Below are 13247 nucleotides of genomic sequence, written 5' to 3'. Positions count from 1 at the left end.
TATTGTCCCTACATAATGTGTTGTTCCAATTCCACATGTCCTTCAAGCACTTGTGACATACTGTTATTAGCACTTTTGATATTTTACGGTGAAAGTTTTGAAGAAGTTTGTGTATAATCTAAACTGGTTTCTTTTTTTTCAGGACAATAAGAAACATGTATTAACTAATTTTATGTCTACAGCAGAGATGGGCATTTTTGATAACCCTCACTCACCCTCACCCTCAATTGACTCCCTGACCCTCACCCTCAGCCACCCTCACCCTCAGTTGACTCCCTCACAGTCACCCTCATCCACCCTCACCCTCAGTCCACTCCTTCACCCTCACCCTCAGCCACCCTCACCCTCAATCGACACCTTTACCCTCACCCTCAGCCACCCTCACCCTCAATCGACACCTTTACCCTCACCCTCAGCCACCCTCACCCTCAGTTGACTCCCTCACAGTCACCCTCATCCACCCTCACCCTCAGTTGACTCCTTCACCCTCACCCTCAGCCACCCTCACCCTCATTTGATTCCCTCATATTCGCCCTCAGCCACCCTCACCCTCAGTCCACTCCTTCACCCTCACCCTCAGCCACCCTCACCCTCATTTGATTCCCTCATATTCGCCCTCAGCCACCCTTACCCTCAGTCCACTCCTTCACCCTCACCCTCAGCCACCCTCACCCTCAGTTGACTCCCTCACAGTCACCCTCATCCACCCTCACCCTCAGTTGACTCCTTCACCCTCACCCTCAGCCACCCTCACCCTCATTTGATTCCCTCATATTCGCCCTCAGCCACCCTCACCCTCAGTCCACTCCTTCACCCTCACCCTCAGCCACCCTCACCCTCATTTGATTCCCTCATATTCGCCCTCAGCCACCCTTACCCTCAGTCCACTCCTTCACCCTCACCCTCAGCCACCCTCACCCTCAATCGACATTTTCACCCTCACCCTCAGCCACCCTCACCCTCAATCGACACCTTCACCCTCACCCTCAGCCACCCTCACCCTCAATCGACTCCTTCACCCTCACCCTCAGCCACCCTCACCCTCAGTTGATTCCCTCATACTCGCCCTCAGACACCCTCACCCTCAATCGGATTTCTCACCCTCAGACACCCTCACCCTCAATCGGATTTCTCACCCTCAGACACCCTCACCCTCAATCGACTCCCTCACCCTCACCCTCAGCCACCCTCACCCTCAATCGTCTTCCTCACCCTCAGGCACCCTCACCCTCAATCGTCTTCCTCACCCTCAATCGACTTCCTCACCCTCAGCCACCCTCACCCTCAATCGACTCCCTCACCCTCATCCACCCTCACCCTCACTCGACTTCCTCACCCTCAGCCACCCTCTATCAACTCCTTCACACAGTTCTTTTATGTACTAAATAAACAATAAGTAAGGGTTAATATGATTCTGATTCAAGTGATTGAAATTTATATATTGTAATATACGTAGATATACATTATATCTACTGTATAATATTATTTATATTTCATATACTTTGCACTGGGATCGCTCGCACTCGGGTTCACCAAGACAAGAAAGAATATCAAAGGGTCACGGACATAAGCTCACTGGATATAAACTCACTATTAATAATATAATTATATTATAAGATAATTCATGCAATAAAGAATACAATAATGATAACTAAATACATTTATAGGTTAACTAATTTAATTGCAAAGGAAAATAAAACTGAAAAATAAAATATTAAAAAAAAACAACTGAAAAGTGGCAAACAGAAAATATGACAAAAATGAAAACCAGATTTTGAATGTTAATATGAAGTAGATTTTTAATATTAAAAAATAAATTGAAAACGGATTTGGACAAACAAAAGAGTACTAATTCCTTTTACTGAAGAAAGTAATCAAACCCCCTCCTCTATGCTGAAACTTTCGGTGCAGGAAATTTTGCAGCACAGAAATATTGGTAAACGAAATTTTGGTGAAAGGGTGTCTCCTTATTATGTTTTTTTTTTTTTTTTTACTATGGCTGAAATCAACTCAGAAATATTTCATTTTTCTTTAGAAAGAAATGAAATGAAATCTTTTAAGTTTTACGTCCCACGATTATGCCGGTTAGACTAAAGAAGACGGATGAATAACGAATGAAATGGTGGAATGAAGAAAGTGGGAGAACCCCGAGGATACCCACGCACAAGGTAGTTGTCCACCACAAGGTAGAGGCCGGCTCTGCAATTTCTTTGGGTCGGGTCGGGCTTGGGCGGGCCGACATTGTTATTTCTTTGGGCCGGGCCGGGCTTGGGCTGGCCGACACTGATTTATCTTCAGGTCCGGCCGGGCTGGGGCCGATCAATTGCAATTCTTTAATAATTATTGACTTTCGTTAAACGATAATTGGAATAAAGCCAAACGTTGAAGAAGTGTGTCCGTGAAAATGTTACAAAGAATGCAATAGCTATGTACAGTTTGTGTTGCTTAGCGGCTCCACTTTCACTATAGAGGATTGCAGTCATTACGCTGTAAATTGAGCTCTGACCTTGACCTTCACTGAACTCAAAATATAACAAGAAGGGGTGGGAATGTTTTGCCTGTCGCTAAACAATATTGCCATCTTCACTTTATGCTAAAAATCAATTAATTTAGATTTTTGTTACAGGGAATGGAGTTTTTGTTCTCTCGATGACAGGCAAAGTTCTAGAAGGCAATGGTACCAATCGGGAGGCAAACGACAGGTTGTGAACCAGAGTTTAGAAAATGTTTCTGAGGGTTAGGCCAAATTTAGTACTAAATTTTAAGAAAGATTGGGGCTCGAGCTAATTTTTTAAAAAATTTATCGGGCTGGGGTCGGGCCAAAAACTTTTAAAATTTATCGGGCCCGGGCCGGGCTTGGGCCAAGAATTTTAAAAAACTTATCGGGCCGGGCCGGACTCGGGCCGAAAATCTCCAAAACTTTTCGGGCCCGGGCTGGGCCGGGCCTAGGTACGTTCGGGCTGGATTGGGCTCGGGCCGAAAAATTCGGCCCGTGCAGGTCTCTACCACAAGGTTTACTTGGCGGGGACTGAGATGGAATCCGGGACCCAAGCACCAGAGCTGAAAAATCTTCCACTGTGCTACCGCTCTCCCCCTTTTTAGCAAAACAAATGATGGGTATGAAGAGGTATTAAAATCTAGACTTTGGCTAGTATACATCAGGACAGCTTTAAAGGGCTCTTTCCCCAACCACTGCTTCTTTTCACCAACACAACCCTCGGTTAGTCCTCGCGAGCGTGTAAGCTGTCACTGCTCTCAATGTTGCCGTACCTCCGATCAACTTGTGTAGTTAAAAGTCCGGCAAAATAAGGAGGTTTCCTTCCTATTTTCAGTTAACAACAAAAATAAAAAAAATAAAAAAACTAGGAAAAAGGAAAGAAGGAAAAGGAATCGAGGCAACATTGGTTTTTAGCCGGAAGGGATCATAAATCTCTACCACGTGTCGCGAAGACTAATAGGGGAAGGTCCAGAGGAATGAACAGGGTTTTTAGAATTCCTGGAAAAAGAGCCCTCTCTTTCTGTCCCAATGTATAGTAGGCCTAATTCAGTAGAAAATAGAGCTACTAATGCTATATATCAGTTATCAGATAGAATAAAATAATAAGGATGTTGCAGGGTTTAATGTGTTAAACGTGAGTTGACTTTGAGGAACTTGTAATAAAATGCTCCAGATATTTAAATCTGGGCTTTGACTACTTGTAGGCCTACCTTCTCAATAGAAAGTAGGCTATATAACTAACGTCACATAGGAGTTATTAGACATCAGAATAAAATATTAAGAATGTTGCAGAGTTCAAGGCTGTTATTATACTTGCAGACCAATGGTCATCAAATGAATCTCTTTCTTATTTTATTTATTAAGAACAAAACAACAACTTATTAACAAAAAGAAAAACCTTTGTGTTAGTAAATAAGAAAGATATTTCTTTGAGTGTTAGGCTGCAAACAGGACGACAGCACTAAGAAGCAAGGCCTAAATACATCTGAGTATGATGAATTCGTATATAAAAAAAATCACAAACCAGAGTCATGAATCCCGTTAAGTAATCAGTTTCTATTATGTAAGTATGCATGCCTAATCATGAAAATATTTTAATGCAGTGATGAATTGTCCGACCTATAAGAAAAATATGGTTCCAAAATTTCCAGGGCAAAAATTACGCCTACTGTCGACCATGCTTAACACATTAAACTTGCAACATCCCTATTTTATTCCGATATCTGATAACTGCTGTACAACATAAGTAGCTCTGCTTTCTACTGAATTATTAGGCCTATTTGTAATTGTGGTCTTGATTTTAATATCCAGGGTATTTTGTCACAAGTTCCCCAAGGTCTGTCCACATTTAATACAACGCAACTCCCCTTTTTTTTTTTTTACACCTGAGAAGTGATATAAGATACTAGCTCCATTTTCCGCTTAGGAAGTAGCCAACGCCTAAATTTCAATACTCGGTATGTTTTCTATCGATGAGCTTTTGTCCGCCCCTGTAATATAAGACTACCGGTGAGGTAATGTCCGGTGAGCTTTTTGCCGGTGAGCTTATCCGACGGGCGGCGGTAATTTTGTCATCGGAAAGTTCGTCACCGGTAATTTTGTCACCAAAATATTACCATATAGGTAATTTCGTCACCGAAAATTTTGTCACAATAATTTCATCACCAGTGTCTTTGAGAACATAATACAAGTACGATGAATGAATCGAAAAAGCTTTTGAAATTGCTTTCTTTAATCTTCAACTGAAGCAAATCGAAATATTTTATTATTATTATTATTATTATTATTATTATTATTATTATTATTATTATTATTATTATTAAATAAATGGTTACATATTTTAGATATTGTATTTGAGATAAGAGATAAAAGTTTCCAGTAATTCTATCACAGAAATACATATCATATAGGGAATTTTGTCACGGTTATTTTTCACCTTTCTTGATCTAAGTAGAGGCAAAGTAAATGACCTAAACAGCTTACGTATTTTAATCAAACTTGGAAAACAATTCGGTTGATGTTGAACTCTGCAAAATTTAAGTTTCGGATATTCGACTCAGGAGCAAGCACCAGTACAAGAAAATAGAGCCAGTTTCAGCAAATGTTAAAAGCAAAAAGCGTGGGGAACTAATGGGTTTATATATCACTATTTACAAATATTAAGTTTCGTCAATATCAAAATTTCTGAACAGAAAATTGCAAACAAATATGGGAAGATATGCCAATCCGTTCATTTTCCCGCAAACTAGACGAAAATTTGCATCGTTCTTGTACCGTTCTCCGAGCCCAAACTCTTGGATCTTCATCCACGTTAACAGAGTCATGTGAAAAGAGTGATCTTTTTAAGGGGCTATTGAAAGAAGAATGTTATATTTCAACTCTGATTAAACATTGGCAAATTGTTATTGGATATATATGTGAAGAAAACAAATTTATATAAAGGAAGAAAAACATATAAATATTTCTAACGTTTCCTTTAAATATAGCCTTATGGAACTATTGAGAAGTGAAACATGGATGGTGGACGGAAACTTTTCAATGGCTCCTTAAAAAAAAAAAAAAAAAAAAAAAAATCACGCAGGCCCTGTATGTTATTTAAGGTGAGACTTCCTTTACTAGGTGTATGCCCTAATGCAGAGCAAGACACAAAATTCAAATGAAGGACTGTTTCGTGCGGTGGTGCATCAGTGCAGCGAATTTAGTGGATACACGGACCCTGTAACTGTGGTTATGGATTTCGAGATAGCGGAAATGCAGACTGTAAAAGCAACTTTCGGAAACTTAACTCGTACAGCATTGCTTTTTTCACCTGACTCACTCAACATGGAGAAAGGTCCAAGAGATTGTATTCACAGTACGGTACAAGACCAATGAAAATTTTCGTCTATTATGCGAGAAAATAAACGGATTGGCATTTCTTTCCACAGCAGATGTGCATCAGGAATACAAGAGGCTTCGGAGGAAGAGCTGGAACTTCTGGACTATTTTGATAGTACTTAATTCAACAAGTTGAAGAAATAGTTTCAACTTTGATACATCATGATGCTGTGGGTCAACCACCAAAAAAGAAAACTAGATTTCAGATTTTGCAGAAACGGCTCCAGTCTTCGTGCATAATGTATAACACTGGAATTAAATGTTTGAAAAATTTTTTGCTTGTTGTTTCCTATCATGTTATGAATAGTAGAAAATGAACATGTAAAGCACTTATTGCATTATAACAATTTATATTTTTTTCTATTTTCTGTCCTGAAATTTTGAAAAATTTAAAATTTGTAAATTGTGATATATAAATCCATTAGCGGCCAATTTTGCCTGTGCTTTTAACATTTGCTGAAGCTGGCGTTATGTTCTTATTATTGTTTGTTCTTGCGTCGAGTATCCGAAACTTCGATTTTCCAGAGTCGAACACCAACTGAAGTGTTTTCCAACTTTGATTAAGATAAGATTAGCTGTTTTGGTCTTTTACTTTGTCTTTACTTAATTCAACAAAGATGAAAAACGACGAAAACTGAACTGAAAAATTGGGGGGCTCATCCCCCTCATCGGTAACATTGGGGGGCTGAAGGGGACTGAGCCGGCTGAAGGGGACTGAAGGGGACGGTTCCGGCGCCTATGCTTCGAGATACACTTCGCGGGTGGGGTTGGGACAAACTCCCCGGAACTAAGATAAATTATAAATTGCGAACATATGTTACTTTTGTGAACGTTGTTTTAGGAAATAGTGTCCCAGTGTAGCCCTTAACTGATGTTGCCTTCTCCAAATTCTCTTGAAGAAAGACTGATTCTACTAAAATAGGATATTTGTATCATACTCAATGTCTCGTAGATCCACAGATAAATTAGATATTTCACATTTGCACGCTCACTTTTATCCAAAAGTTTGAATTATTTTATTCCTCGAAGTTAACTTGTTTACGGCAGATTAGGCTTCGAGATTCCTAATCAACAGCAGACTGAAAATTAGGTGTTTTTAAAAGTTATTCCTCATCACATGAAGGGAAATCTCAAAGAAGGCAACTGGTATTAAACATGGTTATTTTCTTCAAATTTCTTAAATACTGATTAGATTCTGACTTCCATCGTGCCTACTACACAAAACTCGATAAAGTTACTGGTATGAAGCCATATCTCCTTTTTTGTACTGAAAAATATTATTTTCGAGCATTCTCTTTCTCGGAAAGCAGAAATATGTTCTATTTATCATTAAATGCCACTTACCACAATAATAGATAATGTTATTCTACACCCGAGAACATGGATTGGAAGAATTATCAGTGTTGCCATCCATAGAAATTACAATGTGTCCGGAATTTGAATTACGCAAAAAATCTAGGTTAAGACTGCGACTAGAATAATGAACTCAATGGTAGTTGATTACTTATCATGTTGCCTTGGTTCTTTGTTAACTACTTTTTAAATAATATTTGTATTTATTTTGAAATAACTTACACAAGTTATTGCAAAATAAATAAGTTATCACAAAATAAATACAAATATTATTTAAAAAGTAGTTAACAACATGAAAAGAAGACAACATGATAAGTAATCAACTACCATTGAGTTCATTTTTCTAGTCGCTGCCTTAACCTAGATTTTTTTTCTTTTTTTTTTTTGTAATTCAAATTTTGGACACACTGTATATTCTATGGATAGCAATACTGATAATTCTTCCAATTCGTATTCTCGGTGTAGAATAACATTATCTATTATTGTGTTAAGTTACATTTCATTATCTCTTTTCATTTATGAAAAACAGGCAAAAGAAAAATTGTTAGTTTTTCAAAAATGTTTAGTAGTTTGCCCCCCTAGATACAAGTACCATTTAAGGGGTATGTCAATTTGACACCGAACAATTTACACCAAATTTGCTTAAACCGGGAAATTTGCCGGTTCGGACAAATTCCCCCCCCCCCGGACGAAATCTCCCCAAAACACATCAGGTAGAACATAACCCCCCGGGAAAATATGCGCCTAGGACAAAATCTCCCTGGGCAAATTCCCCCGGAAAAGTAACTTTTAATGAAGCTTCTCTCACTTTATCAAGATAAAGTGCAGAAGGATTTCTTATTTATGATAATGGACCAGAAAGGATGAACAGAATATTGATTTTTGTGTACATTATGCTTCTGCAGGTATTCCAGGAACAAGACAGATGTTACAGGGATGAGACATTTCAAGTTGCTCCTGTAGTCCTGTGCATTTAGGCTTGAACCTGGACAAAAATAATAATAAAGCGAAACCACTTGGGTTATGTTCAGTATGCGTTCCAGAACAAATCCTGAAATATTCCCATATTTTCTCACTTTGGGAAAATCCGTCATATTGAATTCAATATGGCGACCAGTCCGAGACACATTTTTATTAGACAATTATTATTATCATATTCTATTTTACAGTTACAAAATAATAGGCGATGATGGTTTCGTGGATCAGGTTCTTCAGCAGCTGGAAGTGGAATTAAATTTTCATTGTCCTTTCGAGTGGGATCTAGATTCACTCTGTTCCAATTTTGAATTTGTAGAAAAATTCTTAATGAATGTTGTCTCGCTGCACCTGAGGTAGAAGAAAGAGTAGATAGATTGAAATTTTCAGCAACGCTCTTTTTCAAGTAGGTATGCACCGCATCTGGTTCAGATTATCAATAACTTTTTCACCGTATATTGCACAAAGAAATTTTTCTCCAGCCTCTCCAATATTATCTGGTGAGGAGTGTTCTTGGCTTTCCCTCTTCCATGCAGTGCCGAAGTATAATGTGGCATCCTGTTGTAGCATGAAGAACCAGCATTAAGTTCTTCACTTCATCCAAAGATTCTTGAAATGCTTTGCTACTGTATATTTTCTGAGGACATTTCTCTTTGCTAGGGATAAGGATGTAAATATCATGCTGAGATGGAGCATGCGTAGTTAGTAAAACTAAGAGGTCTCTATAATCTCCGATTATAAACCAGTCTCTTTTCGGTATGTGCGATTTCAATTACAGCCGCCACAATTAATGTATCAGCATCGACTTTCGCTTGCAGCACTTTAATCCCTGTTAGCTTGCAGCACTTTAATCCCACATCACGAGAGGAATCAGCATATGTATTTATCTCTACAAATATTTCGGAGGATGTTTCACGACCAATGCGTTCACTATCCTCATTACATTATTATTAAAAGTTACTTTTCCGAAGGAATTTGTCCTTGGCGCATTTTTCATGGGGAATTATGTCCTACGCTATGTCTTTTGGGGGGATTTTGTCCTAGGCACATTTTTTCATGGAAGGATTATGTCCTACGGTATGTCTTTTGGAGGGATTTCGTCCGGAGAGATTTTGTCCTAGATTCAATTTTCCACCTCCATTCTGGGCAATTTGCCAAGCTTGGGTAATTTTGTCACTGGTAATTTTGCCACCAAGATATTAACATGTAGGTAATTCCGTCATCGGAAATTTTTACACAGTAATTTCGTCATCGGTAAATTTATCACCATAGTATTAGCACATAGTAAACTTTGTCACGGTTATATTTTCCACTTTGTTAAACTAAGTAAAGACAAAGTAAGCGACCACTTTATCTTAATCAAATGTGGAAAACAATTCAGTTGGTGTTATATTGTAACTTTTTTCAATCTATTCTTACATCCATATTAATCTATGTATCTGTATAAAAAAGATGTGTATGTTAGAAACGGTATAGAGACGAGATGGAACTCAACACATTCTCGGTCTCGTCTCGAGCCAAAAAAACATTGTATCAGTCTCGGTGTCGTTTCGATCAATGTATGAAGCTCCTTCGTAACTAAGCGGTTAGCGTACGTGCCTTTGGCGTGGTAGACCCGGATTCGATTCCCGGCAGGTGATGTGGTTAGAATCCCAAGTTAAGTTGTAGTTCACATCTGATGTAGCCTCGCTGGTATAGTCGAAAGTGACGGAGCAACAGACATTTTGCTTGAGATATCATCGGTATCGAAAACCAACATTGAACCAAAATCAATTAATTCCAACACTTTTCATTACATTATTCTTGACTAGCAGACAGACATACATTATACTACTAGCCAGAGCATGTGCCTTTGCAGCATAGGGTTCCGGGTTCGAATCTAGGTGGAAGGTCATTGAAAAGTTTCAACGCATAACGGTAGCTTAGATTCCACCTTAAACCGTAGATCGACATCTCGTATAGCTTCGGTGCTGAAAGGAACGCTAAATTCCAAGCCAACCAACTATGCAATTTACATCTTGATATTTTTAATAAATTCACTGGTTTAATCTGATAGTGTTCCTCTTCCCATGATCTTGCCTTATTCTGAAATTCCTACTCTCTACCAATCTTAGCATTTTATTCTTAGTTTCAGAACAAAGTTAGTACAACACGAGCAGTTCCAGTAATAAATAAAATAAAATAAGCATATCTTTCGAAGGAAAATTTCTAAGCTGCGAGAAAAATTTTTTTGAAAACTGAAAAATTGTATGTTTGTTTTACAAAACTAAGTTTCGTAATATTTTGGCAATGTAGTTTTTCGGTTATTTCAAAGATTGGAAAGAGAATAAGATATATTGAATCCCAATTTAAATTATGTGTTGTTTAAAACATTTTCGTTATACCTGAGTACCTAGCTATTAGAGGTGGTATTTTCTCCCTCTCTTCCATGCACACGCCTATGACTTAGACCGTCAAAGGGCAATTGTTCCACCAACTAACATATAACATAATAGTAAAAAAAAAAAAGAAAAGAAAGAAAGAAAGAAAAAGAAAGAAAAAGGGTAAGGCATGTAATTTCAGTAATTTCTGTTAATATTCGCCACGAGACCAAGAATTTCGAGATTGAACTTGATCTTGTCTCGGCATATCTCGAAATACAACTGTCGACCTTGTTCACGATTCTGTTTCAGACTCCCGACTAAGGTTCGATATGTTGATCTAAACTCTGTCTCGAACTCATTGTCGTCTCGAAATTTCAAGACGAGAAACAAGATACTTAAAGCAGTCTCGGTTTCGGTATCATGCCTAGAGTATGTTGTGTATGGTCAAGCATAATTCTGGGACAGTAGGAGAAATTTAAATCAAGTTTGATACACATATGACATAAACTCAGAAAATAATATTGTAGGAATAAGACATCTTCAGTCCCCCTAGCGATGGATAGAAGGAGTGAAATTAATCGAGAACGAACTATATTCATGCCGAATCCACATTTTTAAGAGTCGCTAAGCTGATTGGGAGAGTCCAGATGACATTCAAGCTCAGGTTTAGTCTAATAGAACAAAAGATCTCCGTAGAACCTTATGATAACTTTTAGAGATGAATAGAAATATTGAACCTACCAGAAGATTGTGAAAACAAACAAATATCTCTTCAAATATACATTTCGAATATTTTGAATAAATCTCTTATTCTTCCGTGTGTACAGTTCAAAGACTAAACCATATTCGAATGCTCATTAAATAAATACAAAATTAAAAAAAACAAAAGCTTAATTTAACGTAGCACCATTATGGTCTTTCGGCTGAAGGAGATAAATGGTTAATGAAAGTGAATGATGATGAAAAATTAAACTGTGTGCTCTCCTACCGGGATTCAACCCTGGAACCACGTACAAAGAAGGTGTTCGGGATGCATGCACAAAAGCATTTCCCATTATTTACTAAACCTTCCCTGCGCCTCGCTACTTGTTTTTTGTTTAGAGGAATGAATCGGCACCTGGTTAAAATATAACTAATTTAATTAACAAACTATTTAATATACATTAGTGGACACAGGTATGTACTGTATGTGAAGTTCTCACTGAATGTTTTTATTGCACCACAATAGTTCGACACAAGACACATCCACCACACACGTTTCGACTGTCTAAAAAACACACACACACTGCCCTTCGTGGCGGCTCATGTTCACTTTCTACAAAAAAAGGGGGAGAAAAAGGCCACCCTCCGAGAGCGAAGGGAGCCAAGGACACTGACCATAGCCTGGCATCTATTCTCTTACGTTATAGCAGTTCAGACTAAATATTTTGTAAAAGGAAAAAATACACTCAACATACGCCGCCCACCTTGAAATATCCATATTTCAACACAAATCCGAGTATCGAAGATCTTAATATTGACAATAGATGAAATAAAAATACTAAAATTACAATACTACGCAATTAAATGTTAGAATAAACATACTAAATGATCAATTACTTGTCTTCAGATTGAACTGTTGATGTCTCCCTTTCGTCGAAAGGCAATAGGGACAACTTCACTGTCGGCCTCTTGTAGAGTCCGTCAGATATTTTCAGTCACCGTACGCACGAGACCATCTTTTCCTGGGTGAGTTTCAACGATCCTGCCAAGTTTCCACAGTTGTGGGGTTTGGTTGGTCTCGCGAAGGATCACCATGTCATTTGGTTTGAAGTTGGCAGTTTCTTTGCACCATTTTGGTCTTCGTTGAAGTTGCGACAAATACTCGGAAGACCACCGTCTCCAAAAGTGTTGCATTAGTTGTTGAGTCAGTTGCCATCTTGTGAGACGATTCACCTTTGTACCTATGAAATCCGCTTGTGGTGGAGCTAACAATGCGTCGCCAGTTAAAAAATGACCGGGTATGAGGGCCCTAAGATCACTAGGATCAGCTGACATGGGAGTTAGTGGTCGCGAATTAAGACATCCTTCCACCTGAACTAGCACAGTAATCATCTCTTCGTATGTCAGCACTGCATTCTTCAAAATGCTTTTCAAATGATACTTCATCGACTTGATGTTGGATTCCCACAATCCCCCAAAATGAGGTGAAGCTGGAGGGTTGAAATGTCACTGTATTCCAAGTGAGCTTAAATAATCACTTGTTGAATTTGAAACTCCCGTCGGCGTCACTATTGTCAAAAGATCCTTCAACTCACGGTTTGCACCTACAAAGTTTGTTCCGCGGTCACTGTATATGTCACTTGGCTTCCCTCTACGCGCCACGAAACGTTTAAGCGCAGCGAGAAAGGCTGAAGTAGATGCTTCGGTCACTAGTTCAATGTGCACGGCCTTTGTACTGAAGCATACAAACAATGCAATATAACCCTTATATGTCTTGGCAGTAGTGTTGTAAAAACACGGTTTTTTTTTCTGTGAAGTTTTTTTTCAATAAAAAACATCGTTCTTTTTCATGTTTTTTTTCAAATGTCTGTTTTTTTCTGGCAACTATTATTTATTGATTTATGTTGCAGATTATTGAAATAATCAACAGAACTTGAGTCGAAGCCCTCATAATTTACAAATCGCTTGTTTCTTTGTAC

This window comes from Thermobia domestica, chromosome 3 (assembly GCF_964235325.1).
Source record: "Thermobia domestica chromosome 3, izTheDome1.hap1.1, whole genome shotgun sequence".
Lineage (NCBI taxonomy): Eukaryota > Metazoa > Arthropoda > Insecta > Zygentoma > Lepismatidae > Thermobia > Thermobia domestica.
The sequence above is the reverse complement of the archived record's forward strand: the minus strand, read 5'-3'. Positions refer to the sequence as shown.